The sequence below is a fragment of the Balaenoptera acutorostrata genome, chromosome 14 (genome assembly GCF_949987535.1).
Source record: "Balaenoptera acutorostrata chromosome 14, mBalAcu1.1, whole genome shotgun sequence".
In the NCBI taxonomy this organism is placed as follows: Eukaryota; Metazoa; Chordata; class Mammalia; order Artiodactyla; family Balaenopteridae; genus Balaenoptera; species Balaenoptera acutorostrata.
In genome coordinates this window covers 49,121,322-49,138,786 of record NC_080077.1, presented here as the reverse complement: position 1 = coordinate 49,138,786, position 17,465 = coordinate 49,121,322, and the positions used below count along the sequence as shown (strand labels likewise).

At 42.4% G+C, this 17,465-nt stretch overlaps 1 protein-coding gene across 2 annotated transcripts in view; it reads right to left on the bottom strand.

The window, feature by feature from the left end:
* FYN (FYN proto-oncogene, Src family tyrosine kinase) overlaps positions 1-2,963 on the bottom strand; it is a 211,331-nt gene extending 208,368 nt beyond the window's left edge. The window contains exon 1 of one of the 2 annotated variants that reach the window (XM_057527835.1): positions 2,556-2,963. The gene's annotated coding sequence lies outside the window, so the exon portion shown is untranslated. The remainder of the gene's footprint in view (positions 1-2,555) is intronic. The other variant, XM_057527834.1, reaches the window with a different exon arrangement.
* Positions 2,964-17,465: the final 14,502 nt, after the last annotated feature.

Genomic DNA, 17,465 nt, shown 5'->3' with positions numbered 1-17,465 from the left:
TGAGGCATTATATTTTTGCAGACCTATTTGTTACAGCTGCTAACATTAGCTTAATTAATCCAGGTGCTTAGCACATACCAAAGACCTAGCTCACATTTGTTGAAACAAGATAAATAAGACCAGGTTTCTTCTTCCAATGTGCTGCTCAAACTAATGCTGGAAATAGACATGTGCCAGCTGCTGAGATATGAAAACAAAATTGGATGCATGGTGATTTGTTTGAAGGTGAAAAGATGGAGAAAGCATCCCAGAGTAGAAGACTTCTGAGCTGGGCTCTAGGTTTAACAGGACCCAAGCAAATCAGGTGGGGTTGGAGATTCCAGACCCAGGAGAAAGCATAGAATAAAACTGCAGAAAGCAGAGTATGCGTTTGTTCACATTCAACCTCATCATTCTCTTGAACTCGGTCAACAGAGCGCAAGTTTATTGTGCACTGACTTTCTTTCCTGGGTCTGGCATTAAACAAACAAACCATTGTTGTTGTTGTTGTTGTTTTACAGTATGCTCATTAAGCCTTTTGCTTTTTTTTTTAATATAAAATGTTCCAAGATGGATGCCCTTAGAAAGCGCAGAAGTAAATGTTTAATGAACCATAACAACTCTTTTCTAATAAAATTCTTGAAGAACATGAGAGTTCTATTACTTATAATAGTCAAAGAGCCATGCTCTTAGGAATCAAGGGGTTCAACCTAAGTTTTGACATTATTGATTAAGGATGTAATAGTCACTGGCTTACAAAATGGAACATTAAGTCCCCAGATTTACATTTATATTTCCTCTTCAAGAGGAACATCAAGCAGAGGGTTTAACAGATCAGTCAAAAGATTCTCTACATCCTTCGATCATAGCTAAGTGCCTCCAAAACCTGAGATAGTTAACAAAACCACTTCCTCCAAAAATCTGTGAGTCCCTTCATCTGAAAGCACAGTACCCATGGGGCAGGGACTCGGGAGAAAGAGCACAAAGGGTGGAAAGTATTACAGTCAACTTGGTGGTGAGAGGAAGGATGTGGGCGTCTGAAGGCTACCCTGAAGCAGGGAAGAGACACAGTCTCCAGTGGTCTTCCAAATACCAATTTAATGCTGTGTTAGCAATGTCCCCAGGAGCTTGTTTAAATATAAGGGTAAAACAACAATTACTAGGCAGACAAGACTTCATTTCAAAAGACTTCAGCACTCCTTAGACTTGAGAGAAGAAGCAAGTTAGGCTGCCTCACTCCTAGCAAACATCAATTTAACTCTCTTTCAGAAACAAAAGTCTTCTTCCCCCATACCAATTTATCCTACCCCCTACAATGAAAGGGGGTTAAAACTGGGTGGGGGAGGGTGCTACCTTGAAAGTAAAGCAACTCTTCAGACAGCTGAAATCATTTCCCCCTTAAATCTAAGAAATACTGCAGCTGCCAGTCAACACTACCGGTCCATGAATACAGCAAAATGCCAGCACCTGCCACCCTGCATCTGGGGCCTTTTATTTTTTGGTAAATGTGGCAGGAAAGACTCTCAGAGAGAAGATCAACTGCTTTATCTGAGAAAAAGGGAAGCCCCAGGGAAGAGAAACAAGAAGCATCGCGCCCATCCTTGGGTACTTTGTGCGTCTCCTCTCTGTGCACTGAAAGGGCTCTTTGTGTCACACACACACACACACACACACACACACACACACACACACACACAGCCGGCGAGTCTGTGTGATTTATTGGGGGGAGGAGGGGCAAGAAGGGTGACTTTATTATCCCTCTTCTCACTCAGTCCCAGCAAATCTCTGCCTGGGCCCAAGCTCGGTGGCCTCTTTCTGGCTCAGTCCCCTCCGCCTGTGGGCGCAGATAAGAGAGGGGAGGCAACCAAACAAAAACAGTCATCGATCTAAGGAAGTCGAGAGGAAATCCAGCGAGCAGGGAAGGGAAGAGAAAGGAGCCTAAGGGAGCAGGAGGAGTGTGGGGGTCAGAGGAAGAGGAGCTACGGCTCCAGCACGGGGGACTGGGGACGGGTGGGTGGTGGCACAGGAAGAGTGGAAGGGAGGATGGGGGAAGTGCAAGGGACGTGCCAGAAATAGGCAGGAGGATGCGATGGGGAAGGCGACGGCCGCAAGAGGAGGAGGCAGAGAGGTGGAGGAGTGGGGCAGGGGTGGAGTGGGGTGGGGAGGGAAGCAGCACTGGGCTTCAATTATTAAGTGATTACATCATCCCTGACATTAAAACAACACACACAGCCCGGGTCCCCGCGGGGGGCCCCGAAAAGAGGGCGGGGGCGGAGTCTGGGCCAGCCTAGCCCCCAAGCCAATTCCTATTCACAGCCGGCGCCCGCGAGGAAATGGGCCCCACATCCCTGCGCTACCTCGGGGCCGCACCCGGCAGAGGTGTCCTCCGGCGCGGCCACAGGAAGACTCCGAGCGGGGCCAACTCCCCGGCAGCCCAGCGGGGCACCCGGGAGACGGCGGTGGCCCAGAGACTGCAGCGCTGGGCCCCGCGGCGGGGGCGGCGCTGCGCGGGGGCGCCGGCGGCCGGCGTCTCCGCAGCATCCCCGCAGCCCCGGGGCGCATCCCAGGCCGCTTACCTGCGCTGCGCTCAGGCTCCGGAGCCCATTCACATGGTCCTCTCCCCGCCCTCCTCCGGCGCGGCCGAAGCGGCTCCGGTGGTTCCTCGGCGGGCCCGGGAGCCGGTGGGCCTTCTGAGAGTGCCCAGGGGGCGGCGCCGGGTGTCCCCGGCCCGGCGGCCGGATCCCTCCCAGGCGCGGGCGGCGGCTTTGTGTGAGCCCGGGGAACCCTCGGTGCTCGGCTTGAAGCGCCGCGCGCCCGGACGGCGGTGGACGCGCGGCTCCGAGTGCAGCCTCTCCTCAGCTCCCGCGGCCGGTCGGCGATCGGGTCTCGACGGCCTTCGGCTCGCGGCGACCCCTCCTCCTCTCCCGCGGCAGCCCCCTCCCCGCCGGCTCCGCTCCTGACAGATGGCGCAACTGCAACTACGCGCAGCCGCTACCGCGGCTGCTCGCAGCTACTCGCGTTGATGCTCCAGCCCCTCCAGCCCCAGCGGGGAGCGAGGAGGGGGCGGGCCGCACCGCGAGAGTGGCAGGCTTCGCTGCCCTATCAACGGGCCCCTCGGGCGTTTGGGGGCGGGGGCGGGGCGGCGATGGGTGGGGCTACCGAGTGGGTAGAGCGCTTCTGTAACGTCGGGCACCCTGGCTTGCTTGCCGTGTAAGGTGTGAGAGGGGAATGCGAGACTGCAGGAGTTGTGTGTGTGTGTGTGTGTTTAAGGTTTACGTGGACTTGGGATAGTGGGTTAGGGTGAGGAAAGAAGAGAGTGTGAGCTGCAGTTTCTGCTTTGCGGAAGATTGCAGCCGCCACTGCAGAAAGGCATCTGCCATTCCCTCAAAACCATGGGAACCTGCCTCGAGAAAGGGCTGTCTTGCCTTTCTAGTGTCTTTTCATTTGAAGGTGGGAGAATAAACTGGAAAAGTGTTAGGGTGATGAAATTGTTTTCTCTGGTCAAACCGAAGAGTGCGGAGTATATTACATATATATATATCTCCAAGCAAAAGTCTGCAGGAAGTATTACGGAAATGGGGGTAGGGGGTGGAGAGGGCAGGCGGCGACTAAGAAATCTGCAATCACAGAGTAGAGGTTTATTTGCATAGTTTTTTCCAAAATCATGTTTAATTGTAGCCGTTGGTTGTCTTTGGTTTCTCATGACATTCAGCCTTCCCATGTTGTTTTCCCTTCTCTAAATCTGAGCTTTTGCTCAGATTTTCCTTGATGAAATAATAGCTGGTTTAGTATACAGTTGAGAGCGCATCAGTCTTTATTTCCTATTCAGCTTTTCTATGGCAGGATGTAACTTCATTAAAAAAAAAAAAAAACTTCAGCTTCCTGATTTTCTTTATAGGTAATTCCTGTTTACTGAAAGTTCCACTTTAAGGCGTACTCGAATTCATTCTCCTTGATGATTCTGGCAAGAACCCTACCCTGCCCCCTCAGCAAAATCTAATGTTCTGAGAAATATAAGTGAATTGGCTTCTGCTTCTATGCTCAAAATCTATATTACCTTTCCTGCCCACTGATTTTTTAACTGTAGTTTTAAAATAGCAGTCACTTTTGTTGCCTTTTTTCTTTTTGGTACACAGTACTTTTTTTTTTTTAGCTAAGAGATATTTATATAGAAACGTTCCCCTTGAGAAATCTGTGTAATATTAGTTTTTTGTTAATTAATTTTTTTGGAGTATAGTTGATTTACAACGGGTTGTGTTAGTTTCTGTTGTACAGCAAAGTGCACCAGTTATACATATACATATATCCACTTTTTTTTTTAGATTTTATTCCCATATAGGTTGTTACAGAGTATTGAGTAGAGTTCCCTGTGCTATGTACACAGTACTTTTTAAAGTTGCTAACATTTATTAATCCCCATTTTATGGGTGAGGAAACTGAGGACAAGAGAAATTAATAACTAAACTCAAGGTGATTGTCTAGGGTGGTTACTGGCGTTTTTTTCTTCCTTAAATAAAATGTTAAATGAAATCTTGTTTAAATTATGTGTTGATGATTCATTCCATAGTCCCAAGAAATGCAACCACAACTAGGACTAGAAGATTTCCATATAAGAGAATGCCAACTTTATCTAGCCAAGAATTGTTTATCTCAAGAGAAGGGGCTCCTCTTCGTCAGTACTAGCCTGCCATGGGTGTCCTAGGTTTATTTGGATTGGGATGAAGAGGCAATTGTCTAGAGCAATGATTCTCAAACCTTAGCTTGTATCAGAATTACCAGAAGGGACTTGTTAAAACACAGATTGGTGGCCTCCACCCCCAGAGGGTCTGATTCAGTAGATTTGGAATGGAGCCCAAGAATGTGCACTTCTAACAGTTCCCAGGTGATGCTGATGCTCCTGGTCTGGGTACCAGACCTTGAGAACCACTGGTCTAGAACCAGGCTGTCCAGTGTGGTAACCACTAGCCACACATGGCTATTAAGTACTTGAAATGTACTTGAGTACTTGAAACGTGGCTAGTGCAAATTTAAATGTGCTGTAAAGGTAAAAGACCTACTGGATTTCAAAGATTTAGCATTAAAAAAAGAAATGTAAAACATCTAATTGAGTTTTATATTAACTACATGTTAAGATGTTAATAGTCTGAATGTATTGTGCTAAATAAAATATATTATTAAAGTTAATTTCACCTATTTCTTTTAACTTTTTTAGGTATCTACTAGAGAATTTAAAACAGCATATGTGGCTCACATTATATTTCTACTGGACAGCACTGGTCTAGGTTGTTTCTGATTCCAGCTCCACAGTGCACACTGTTGAGAGCACCTTGATGAGGCAAATCACTTATCTTTTCTGGTCCTTAGTGTTCGCATATGTAAAATGGGGACATAGTAAAACTGATCTCACGCATTCTACTTGTTTGAAGACTAAGTGGACATGGAAGCGTACCTTCCTCCTTTTTAAAGATGAAGTGTCATGTACTCTGAGAAAAACCACGTGCAAGTCCACGTGAGATTCAATTTATCTTACATAAAATCTGGAGTAGGTGGTGTGAGGCATCTCATTGTTTATGGTTTCTTCAAGAGGAGTCACTTTTTAGCATCTGTAACTCTAAAAGCTTCTTGATCTAACTAGTGGACAAAAAGAAGAGACAATGCAATTAAAATGACAGATTAACCTGCTCCCATCAAGACTTCATCCTGTTTTTGTAATTCTTTCCTTGCCTACCTTTTTATCTGTTGCCCTTCTTAAATGTGTATTTAAATGGATTTGGCCTCCTAGGAGGATTAGCTAATGGTCTGAACAAGTATATAGAGTACTGTGAAAGATTTGGACGCTATTCCCCATTTTGATCTACTGTGCTGGTGTCTACACAGACCTTGATTAAAGATCCATGACACTGTCCCTAGCCTTCCAGAGATACGTCATATTGTCCTCTATGCCCCCAGTTCTGTCTTCTTATGGACAGCTTATAATATACAAACTAGAATGTAGGCATTGTTCTAGAAATTCTCTTTGATTTGACTGGTATTGCTTAGTTTTCTTTTTCTATTTCTTTCACCTTAAATTTTCCTATTTCTATCTGGGCTTTATTTTGTCTCAGCTGAATTTCTTATTCTCTTGCTTTTAAAGTAACATTTTCCTCATTTTTAATTTTACTAGTTAAAATATTTTCTTGCTTTATAATTACATTTCAGTTTTAATCTTCTCTTAAATGTTAACAGCAACACATACAGCAAGGGTAAGAATCCTTAATATAGAGTGCTGACAATTCAACAAGAAAGTAAAGATGAACACTTTAATTGAAAACACATGAAAAGGAAATGCATTTCCCCCCCCCCAAATGGCCAGTAAACATGAAAGAGATTTAACACTACCTGTAACCAAAGCAATGCAAAGGTATAGTTTTCTCAACTACCTAGTTGGCCAAAGACATAAAAGGATGTAGGGAAATGGATACCCACACTGCTAGTGGGAGCATTAATTGGTATATCATTTCCAGAGGACAACTTAGTATCATTTATGAAAAGCCCTTTAAAAAGTATATACCTTAAGTCCATTCTCTACATCTGCATCTCTATTCCTGTCTTGCCCCTAGGTTCTTCAGAACCATTTTCTGTTTTTGTTTTTAGATTCCATATATATGTGTTAGCATATGGTATTCGTTTTTCTCTTTCTGACATACTTCAATTAAGGACACGGAGAGGGGGAAGGGTAAGCTGGGAAGAAGTGAGAGAGTGGCATGGACATATATACACTACCAAATGTAAAACAGATAGCTAGTGGGAAGCAGCTGCATAGCACTGGGAGATTAGCTAGGTGCTTTGTGTCCACCTAGAGGGGTGGGATAGAGAGGGTGGGAGAGAGATGCAAGAGGGAGGGGATATGGGGATATATGTATACGTATAGCTGATTCACTTTGTGATACAGCAGAAACGAACACACCATTGTAAAGCAATTATACTCCAATAAAGATGTTAAGAAAAAAAAATATATATATATATATACCTTTGACCCAGCAATTCTACTTCTGGGAAAGAATGGAACAAGTTTGCAAAGATATACCTGTGATGCAAGTAACTGGAACACCGTTTATAATAGTGAAAAATTGAGAAAAGTCTGTTAATAAGGGATTTGGTGTGTAAACTATGCTATGTAATAGAACACTACACAGCCATAAAAATGATAATGATGCCACTTATTTATGTAGAAAGATTTTCGCAATAAAGTGTTAAGAGAAAAAACTGAACAACAAATTAGAATGCATGTATATGTATATATATATATATATATATGTATGCTTATACATATATTTTCCATTATTTTAAAATTTATCTACATAGGTAAATTTTCATAGAAAGAAAAGTATGCAAATACATACGTGAAAATGTTAACAGTGATTTTCTCCAAGTTATCAGATTATAGGTTATCTTTGTTTTTTATCTCTTCTAATTTTCTGAACTTTTTGCATTGGGCACTTATTATTTGTCAACAGAAGAAACTAAAAATAAAACTTTAAAAACTTTTTTCTTTCTTTGCTACTATAATTTTCCCTTTTCTCTTCCTCCTCTTCTCTGCTCTTCTTCCTCCCTTTTGAAGAATTCTTGCCACAGAGGTGGTATCTAGGAGAGTCTTCCTGCCAGGGCTGGGAGGGTTGGAGGCTTTCTGCTCCCATCTGCCCACAACTACTGTTCTAGCTTCTGGTGAGCCTCTTGGGACTTGTAAAAATGATTCTCCAAAACCTTAACTTTGAAAGCAGGAGACCCCTGGGAAACTGGTCCCAGGGCTAACCTCTCTGTACCCTGACACCTGGTTTACTGTGAAACTCTTGCTTCTGACATCTCATGCCATCAAGTTCTAATAGAAAGAACTACATAGTTTAAAATCCACAGGACTTCCCATGGTGCAGTGGTTAAGAATCCGCCTGTCAATGCAGGAGACACAGGTTCGATCCCTGGTCCGGGAAGATCCCACATGCCGCGGTGCACCACAACTAAGCCCGTGCACCACAACTACTGAGCCTGTGCTCTAGAGCCCACAAGCCACAACTACTGAGCCCACGTGCCACAACTACTGAAGCCCACGCGCCTAGAGCCCGTGCTCTGCAACAAGAGAAGCCACCGCAATAAGGAGCCCGCACACCACAATGAAGAGTAGCCCCCGCTCACCACAACTAAAAAGAAAGCCCACGCGCAGCAACAAAGACCCAACGCCAAAAATAAATTTTAAAAAATAATAATAAAATAAAATCCACGATGTCCAGATCATAGCCAATAGATTTAGGGTATATTGGGTCCACAGCATGCCATGAGCCAGCAGGAGATGGTCCTGGGAAAATCTCATGTGGGAAGGGAAGGACCCTCCGTACCACACCCAGCCTGATATCAGGAGTGGGTAGGGGCAGGTGGTGTTAAACCTTCCTCTGGAAGAGGCCACACCCAACTTCTGAAGCTGGGATTCTGGCACTACTTTCACACTAGCTCTCTTGTAAAATTTTGTCCAAACTGGACAGTTGCTCCTCTTGGTGGGGCCTTCTTGGTATGTGTCTCTCCAGCCCCCTTCCCTCTTAAAAAGGTGGAGACTAGGCTGAATAAACAGTTATTGTTATGAACAAGGTTTTAGAGCCCAGGTCCACGGACCTCTGCTGGATGCTCTCAGTGTGTCAGGGTCATTACTGGGTGAGCTGGGCCTGTTGGAAAGGATTGGATCTACAGAGGAAGAGAGGCCATATCCCAACCAGACCACAGGGAGGGTGGGAAGGGTAGTGGTAATTGAAGATGGTCTTTGATTCTTTGCCTGGCTCCCCAGAAGAGGCCTGGATTATCTTCTGGTGTGGTCCAAGTGTATGGGAATGGGACTTAGTAACCTTGAGGGTCTAGATGGAAACACTTCTAATTTCATATAGTTATCTTCCAACAGATCTCCTACCGGAATGCTTGCAGGAGTTTAACAAGGGAGGCTCTCTTGTCATAAGATGGCCAGTCACTTTCTTTTACATCCTAACTGGCTGTACCTCTCACTCTGGCCCTTTCTTGACTACTTACTCTTATCTATTTCCTGGCTCTCCTCTATGCAGTGATGGTGTTTGAAGCTCCTCCTGTGTGGCTGAGCCACAAGGAAGCCCCACCCTGGTGCAGATAATTGGATCAGAAGCCTTCAGACTTCCCCGTGCAGGCATAGGTTGGTTAGGCCTGATCTTCTCTGGGTGAGCTGAGCCTGACTTGCCATCCCTGAGAAGACACTCAAGAGCTGCATAGTGAGGCCCACAGGTACTGTGTGTGTGCGTGTGTGCGTGTGTGTGTGTGTGCACGCGTGTGTGTGCGTGTTTGACTGGTGGAGCTTCAAGTGTGTGCCCTTGATGATTCAGGTATTTTTTCTGGTCATAGCCTGTTGTCGTCCCAAAGAAATGAAGATAATGTCTCAACGTTCTAATTTACTCTAATGATCTACATCTGCATGAAACATGGATTTTATAACATTTATCTTGCCACTTTCAAGAATTCAAATATTCTATCTGTCAGGTTGTCAAGGGAAAAAATGAACAGAAGGAAGAGAAAATTACTATATCAGTCAAGGTTCTTGGTTGCAGCATTAGAAACTATGCCTAATTTAAGCAGAAAAGGAATTTATTAGAAGGATATTGGGTGGCTCATAGAATCAATTAGAAGGTTTGAGAACTAGGCTGAGAAAACAAGCAGGAATCAGAAGTCACCACCCAGGGGCACATCTGAGGACGGGTTAGGTTAGGAAGCTCTGTTGGGGTCCTCACACTGCCAGAGACTTCTGCCTGGAAGGGGATTCTAAGCTGTCTCTTCATTCTCTTCTCAGTTGCTGAAGATTCGAGTTCCTGGGTGTCAACATCCAATAGGCTGGCCATACAGTAGCTGTCAGTGGGGGATGGTGACAGGAGGCAGAGGAGCACGAAGGGTGTCTGGCTTTCTTTAGCTTCTGTGGAAAATGGTGGGACCTTGCTTCCAATCAATTTAGATAAATAGGACTCTTCCCAAAGTAAGAGAGGAAGTGGAATGCTGGGCCACAATTTTTAAAATGACAAATGTCCCCTGCAATTGTTCACCCATATCTCCATGAGCCTCGAGGTTCCATGATTGAGTGCCACTACGCATTTAACAGGAATTTCTTCCTTTCCAATCAAAATGCTGTTCTTTGGCAAGAGGATGACAGGCTAGGTCACTCCAGCAAGGTACACAATATCTTCTAGAACAAAATGTCTCATGTGAGCGATCTTTTAACTTTCACTTATTCCACATTTCCCACGGAGAGTTGTTTCTGAGCATGAGGGATTTATGACGGGTCTTACAGGGATGTGAAGCATCTGAGGAAAGGGAAGATTGATAGAGTTTTTACCCCTGCTCCTACCCTGAGAGCCAGCATAAGAGGCTCTGTCAGCCTTAGCCTCTTCCTGTTTATGATAATGCTTCACGTAGAAGATATTCTTGTAGTGGCTTCCCAGCTCACAATGACTCCCACTTTTGGGGGATGGCTCCCAAAACCCAGAGATGGGCTTCTGGAGACTATGTCGACATGAAGTGACCCTGCAACACCCCAGCCTAGCCATAGCCAAATGATCACGGGTAGACACTTATCCCATAACGAACTAAGTATTATTTACTGAGAACTTGAAAACTGGATCAGAGATATACAGACTTGGGTGTATTAGTCTATAACAAACAATCCCTGAATCTCTGTGGCGTTACATAACAAAAATTTACCTCTCTATCAGGTCACAGTCCAATTGGGTTTTTGTAGGGCAACTTTTCACCAAGTGATTCGGAGACCCCCTTCTCCCTTTAACCAGAATTTCATGGGATTCTATTCATATCCATGGGAAACAAAGGAAGAGAGAGAATTGCTTGGCAGGTTTTAGGAGTCAGACCTAAAAGGAGCATGTGTTATTTCTGCTCACATGCTATAGGCCAGAAATAGTCACATGGCTACACCTCTATGCAAAGGAGCTGGGAAACGTAGTCTAGTGGTGTTCCCAGGCAGAAGAGGAAATGGCTTGGTGAGCATCTAGCCAGTGTGCCGCATGGGTAGATGGTAAAACTGACAGCATTCTGGGAAGATGAGCTACAAAGTCCTGCTGCTGAGGCTCCTTCAGCATGTTGGCTTCTTCCCTTCCTCTCTACCTCGGTTAGTCAACTCCTTCTTGGACTCACTAAGATATCTCAGTATCTGTCTAATACATATCTTCTTATGTTCAAGCCAGACATGTTCACACATGTTCAAAATGGTGTATGTTTAAGGACAACGATTTCAGCATTTTTATAATGATGAAAGATTGCAATCATCTTAAGTGTCTGTCAATAGGTGATTAAGCTGAATAAATTAAAGTACTTGCAAATATCCCACTACTGGGCATATACCCTGAGAAAACCATGATTCAAAAAGAGTCATGTACCACAATGTTCATCGCAGCTCTATTTACAATAGCCAGGATATGGAAGCAACCTGAGTGTCCATCGACAGATGAATGGATAAAGAAGATGTGGCACATATATACAATGGAATATTACTCAGCCATAAAAAGAAATGAAATTGAGTTATGTGTAGTGAGGTGGATGGACCTAGAGACTGTCATACAGAGTGAAGTAAGTCAGAAAGAGAAAAACAAATACCATATGCTAACACATATATATGGAATCTAAAAAAAAAAAGTTCTGAAGAACCTAGGGGCAGGAGAGGAATAAAGACGCAGATGTAGAGAATGGACTTGAGGACACGGGGAGGGGGAAGGGTAAGCTGGGACTAAGTGAGAGAGTGGCATGGACATATATACGCTATCAAATATAAAATAGATAGCTAGTGGGAAGCAGCCGCATAGCAAAGGGAGATCAGCTTGGTGCTTTGTGTCCACCTAGAGGGGTGGGTGGGATAGGGAGGGTGGGAGGGAGATGCAAGAGGGAGAGGATACGGGGATATATGTATACGTATAGCTGATTCACTTTGTGATACAGCAGAAACTAACACATTGTTTAACATTAGTTAACAATTGTAAAGCAATTATATTCCAATAAAGATGTTAAAAAAAAATAAAGTCCTTCAATTGATTGTGGCTTAAAATAGACTCAATTCTTTTGGACCTGGTAAAAAGTGTTTATTTCCCCCTCATCTTCCACTTTAGCATCTCTGACCCAGAACCTGCCTTCACTAATCTGGAGAAAATAGGAAGTGGGAGAAGAATAAGGTGGACTGAGGAATTTTCAACATATATTCACGTAGAATAAAACTTGAACTTTTCTGAGGAAGAAAAGTTGCACCAGGGATTCTTCACGGAAGAAGTTTTTCCCTTCACACACTATCAACAGATATGGATGCTAACTCAAAATTGGCGCCACCTGACATGTGTCCTGGCAAAACCATTGCCCTCCTAGTGTCTGGCTTGATGAAGACTGCTACGTTATAAAACTACCAAAACAAAATGTTGGCCAAGTTAGTAAAGCAACTCCCAAAATGAAATTTAGAGGATAGCTGATATTACTTCCAAATTTTAAAATCACCTTAAATTTTTGTATTTTGTGTCTATGTGAAAACACCTGGGTCTCTCAGAACCAATAATAAGAGCAGAAATAGTTATGTGGGGTGTGTAAATTTGGCAAGTGTGTGTATGGAAACCCAGATCCCTGTTAGATTTTAGATGTTTAATTTTTCTAGCTTGCAAATCAAGGTCAACTGCCCTGAACTTTGGAGGTTCCAACCCAGTCTAAAGGAGCAATGCTTCTTCATATGATCCATGGAATCAAAAGTCCCATGAAAATAAAGCAGCCAGAGAAGATCTCAAATAGACTTAAATTATTAATGGTGTTATAGAAATTATACTCATTGTAAACCAAGAGAATCAAGTTTACTAGGAATGGTTTATGGAGAAATTAGAAAATATCTCATACTGGGGTAAAACTGAAATTTATTCCATCCTGCATTTAATTTATCATTTATTTTAATTCAATTTAATTTATCATTTATTTTATTTAATTGCCTTTGAATAAGAGGTATACATTCACCAAACACTCTTTCTCAAACACTCTCTCAATAGAAAGGGAAACATTCTATTTCCACTCAAATATGAAATTAGACAAGGATATTCCTTTCACCACTCATACCTAACACTGTTCTGAAAATTCTGGCAAATGCAATAAAACAAGATGAAGAAGCCATATGTATAAGTAATGAAAAGGAGACAAAATTCTTATTATTTCCTGTTGATGTGATTGTCTACCTGGAAAGATCAAGAGAATCAATTGAAAAACTATTAAAACTAATAAATGAATTCAGTAACAAAGTCAGTTGTCTAAGATCATGAGGTTAGGTTCTAAAAACGGTGAGTGAGATCAAAGTTGTGCATAGCCAAAATCACCCTTGAAAATTCCCCAAATTGCACCTAAAATACTGTACACATGGCGGTTGTGTATACAACTCTATACACTGTTTCTGTATAGCTGTGTAATATATACAGTAATTTGCAGCACATTAGAGCATATATGTAAAGCAATTTAACAGTACTAATTTTTTCATGGCAAAAACTTGTGTTTGAATATGGCATTATACATGTAAATGATCTATCTTTACCATAGACAAAAAATCAATGTTTCTTATATTGCTAATTAGAAATTATAATTTTTATGTTTCCTTTACAATAGCAACCAAAAATGATTAGGGGTTATGTCTTGGTTTGGGTTCCCTTTGAAGCTGACCTTGAGACAAGGATGAATGTTAGAGTTGTTTATTGAAGAGTGATCCCAGGAACCCAAGCTGGGATTGAGGATGGCAGACAAGGATGGGAAGGATGTCAGTAAAGGGTACATCTAGGAAAATCAAGCCAGATTTGCCTGGGGGCAAAGAGAGAATCATCCTGCCGGGCCCCTCGGGGAGACAATGTGAGCACACGACGGAGTTATTACAACAGAAGGCAGAGGAGTGGTTACTCACCAACTCTCCATCATCATTAGTAAAAGGCTATTTCTAGGGAAATAAACTCCAGATTTCCAGCTGGCCCTGCCAATAGTCCTAGCGGGCTCCTATGGCCAGAAAAGGGCCCCCGTCATAGAGGCACAGGGATGCCCAGGAAGCAGCCCCTGGAAAGTAGATGGGAATGCCAAAGGTATTTGGTGGGAATGGCACTGGCAGTGTCTACCACATGTTAACCCAAAAAAGAGAGGGATCTATATATAAAAACTGCACATATCTTTTTTTTTTTCTTTTTTAAACATCTTTATTGGAGTATAATTGCTTTACAATGGTGTGTTAGATTCTGCTCTGTAATAAAGTGAATCAGCTATACGTATACATATATCCCCATATCCCCTCCCTCTTGCATCTCCCTCCCACCCTCCCTATCCCACCCCTCTAGGTGGTCATAAAGCACCAAGCTGATCTCCCTGTGCTATGCGGCTGTTTCCCACTAGCTATCTATTTTACATTTGGTAGGGTATATATGTAAAACTGCACATTTCTACTGAGAATCATAAATAAAAAAGTTTAAATGGAGAGATGGAGCATGTTCCTAGGAGGAAAGACTTAATAATGTTAAGATTTTAATTTCCCTAAAACCAAACTCTAAATCAAGTACAATTCCAATTAAAATTCTACTGGGGCTTTTTTTTTTCTTTTAAGTTTATCTGGAAGGGAAAAAATGAGTGAGAATAGATTAAAATTTTTGAAAACTTCCATGCAGTCAATATTGCCCTTAAAAATCCTTTAAATACTGAGAGGGTACTGGCCTTACAAGATAATAAAATAGAGTGGTTACTGGTGCAAGGACAGACAGACAGACAAAGGGAATATCCTACAGATTGCAGGAACACACCCAAATATTTATAAGTATGTAATTATATATTACATGTGGCACTTCAAATCAGCCATAAACGAAAGGAATAGTGAATAAATATTATTGGTACAAGTTAAATCTTGCGTCATGTCACACAGCAGAACAAATTCTACGTGGATTTATGATTTAAATGTAAGTTAAAATACTGAAGTACCAGATAGAAGAAGATGAAGGTGCATTATTTGGGGTAAGTCCATAACAGAATGGGTAAGTCCAGCCTAAGCTTGACACCTGAGATAGAATCTTAGAGGAAAGAAATGATACATTTGAGTACATTAAAGTGAAAAACATCTATGGACAAAACGCACCACAAACAAAACAGAGCAAAAGACAAAAGAGAAAGCATTAACATGCTTAATAGATTAAAAATGCTTGAAGTTCTTGAAAATCAACAAGACAATATTAAGATACGAATAAAAATTAAATTGGGTAAAGTACCCATTGATCCATTATTCAAGAAATATTTCTTGAGAGCCTATTCATTGAGAGGCAGGGTGCTAGGAAGAGAACAGAGGATACAGAGTGGGAGTACTTGGATAGAGTGATCAGGAAGGGTCTCCCGAGAAGTGGCATATAAACAAGACCTTTAGGATGAAAAGGAGTCTTCTAGCTGAAGAGGGGTGGGAGGAAATGGAAAGAGCCTTCCAGTTGGAGGAACAGCATTTGCAAAGGCCCTAGAGTGGCAAAATGTTTAGTGACACAAGGAGTGGGAAGGAGGGCAGTGTGGTAAGGGAGAGGGCAGGGAAAGTGGTGAGGAGTGAAATGGAAGAAGTAGATGAAGATCAAGTCATGCAGAGCCTTCTAGATCATGCTAACTAGTTGGGCATTTATTTGAAAAATTATGGGACTCCAAAGAAGGGCTTTGAGCAGGAAAATAACATGGTTAAATTTTCCACTTACAAAACATGTCCTGTGACTGCTTTATGGACAGCAGATAGCAGGGATGCAAGAGAATAAAGGAACAGGGCGACAAGATGGGAAGTGACTATGGTGGTGTGTAGGTTGGGCTATGTGATGCTGACCCGGATTGAGGTTTATAGAGGAGAGGGAGGGAGGTAGAAGGGCTAGGATATATTTTGGAAAAAGAAACAATAGGACTTGCTTATGAGTGGGAAGGGAAGGCCCAATGCGGAAGGAGAAAGCAACCAAGAATGACCCTCGGGTTTCTAACCTAAGTAGCTCCGAAAACGGTAGTGATGTTTAAGTCACTAAACATCAGTGGGGGATCAGTGTTTCCTTTAGAACATGTTAAATTTGAGAGTACTGTGATACATCCAAGTAGAGATGCTCTGTCAGTTAAATGTCTGCGTCTGAAGCTCAGGAGAGAAGTTTTGGTTAGAGACATAAACCTGGTAATTAGTGTATGTGCTCATTAAGCGGGAAGTGAATCAGTTCACATAGAGAGAGGGCCCAGGACCAGGCCACAAGGGGTCAGGTAGAGGACAAGATTGAGAAGGAACAGCTAGAGAGACCAGAAGATGTGGTATCTCAGAAGAGGCAAGAGAGGAGAGTGCTTTAAAGAGGAAGTGGTAAATGGTATCAAATTCTCCCTAAAGGTCTAGAAAAATGAGATCAGGAAAATGATCCCAGAATTTGGTGAAGTGGAGGTCACTGGTGATGGGTGGGGCGTGAGCTGAGAGATCAGAGAACAGTGATGGGTGGGGACACAGTGTGCCTACACCTCTTTAAGAAACTGGGTCCTGCAAGAGTGCAGGAACTGGCAAGTCTCAAGGACAAAACATATATATTCATAAACAAATGAAAAAGCATTTCACTTCAGTGGTAATCCATGAAGAGAAATTAAAATAGAAAAGGCAAATCTTTTTTAAACCATCGAATTGGCAAAATACTGAATATTTTTCAAAGTGGTGGTGGTACGGGGGGTCAGCCGTTTCATTCGTAAGAGTACATCTGAAGGAAATAATCAGGGTGTGTGCAAAAATTTGACTATTAAGTAGTTTATCTTTGTCACAGTATTAAGTTGTGTTAAGTAGTGAAATATTGGAAATAACTGAAATGTTCAACAATAATAGACTGGCTGAATTACAGCATATCATTACAATTGAATTCTTTGCAGCCACTAAAAATTATGCTGTAGAAGATTATGAAATAACATGTAAGAGATGACAGGATATGTTACAAAACATTACATGACAATGGTGCACATTTATTTGGTGCTTTATACCCACCAGCACTACTATTAGTGCTTTACATAAAATAACATTTAATCGTCACTTAAAAAAAATATGAAGTAGGTGTTATTATTACTCCTACTTTATAGGTAAGGAAACCAAAGCTGAGATTGGTTAAAGAAACTTGCCCAAGGATGTGCAGCTGGTAATGTAATGGAAACAGCAGTCTGTTGCTGTCTTACCAACATTCTCTTTTTACTAATAGCAACGCTATATATATTCATTCAGATAATGTATCCATACTAAAATGTTAGATCTTGTGGTGGGACCACGATTTTCTTTACTGTTTTTTTTTTCTTGTCTCTATTTTTAAGATTTGCTACCAAAAAAGTTGTCTTAGTAATAAACTAATTTCAGAGAATAAATGAGTGTTGTTCCATATTCAGAGGATAAGGTTTTAATATCATGAACTGTGATATGCCTTAAGAGACCTGTGGCCTAACCTGCCAGA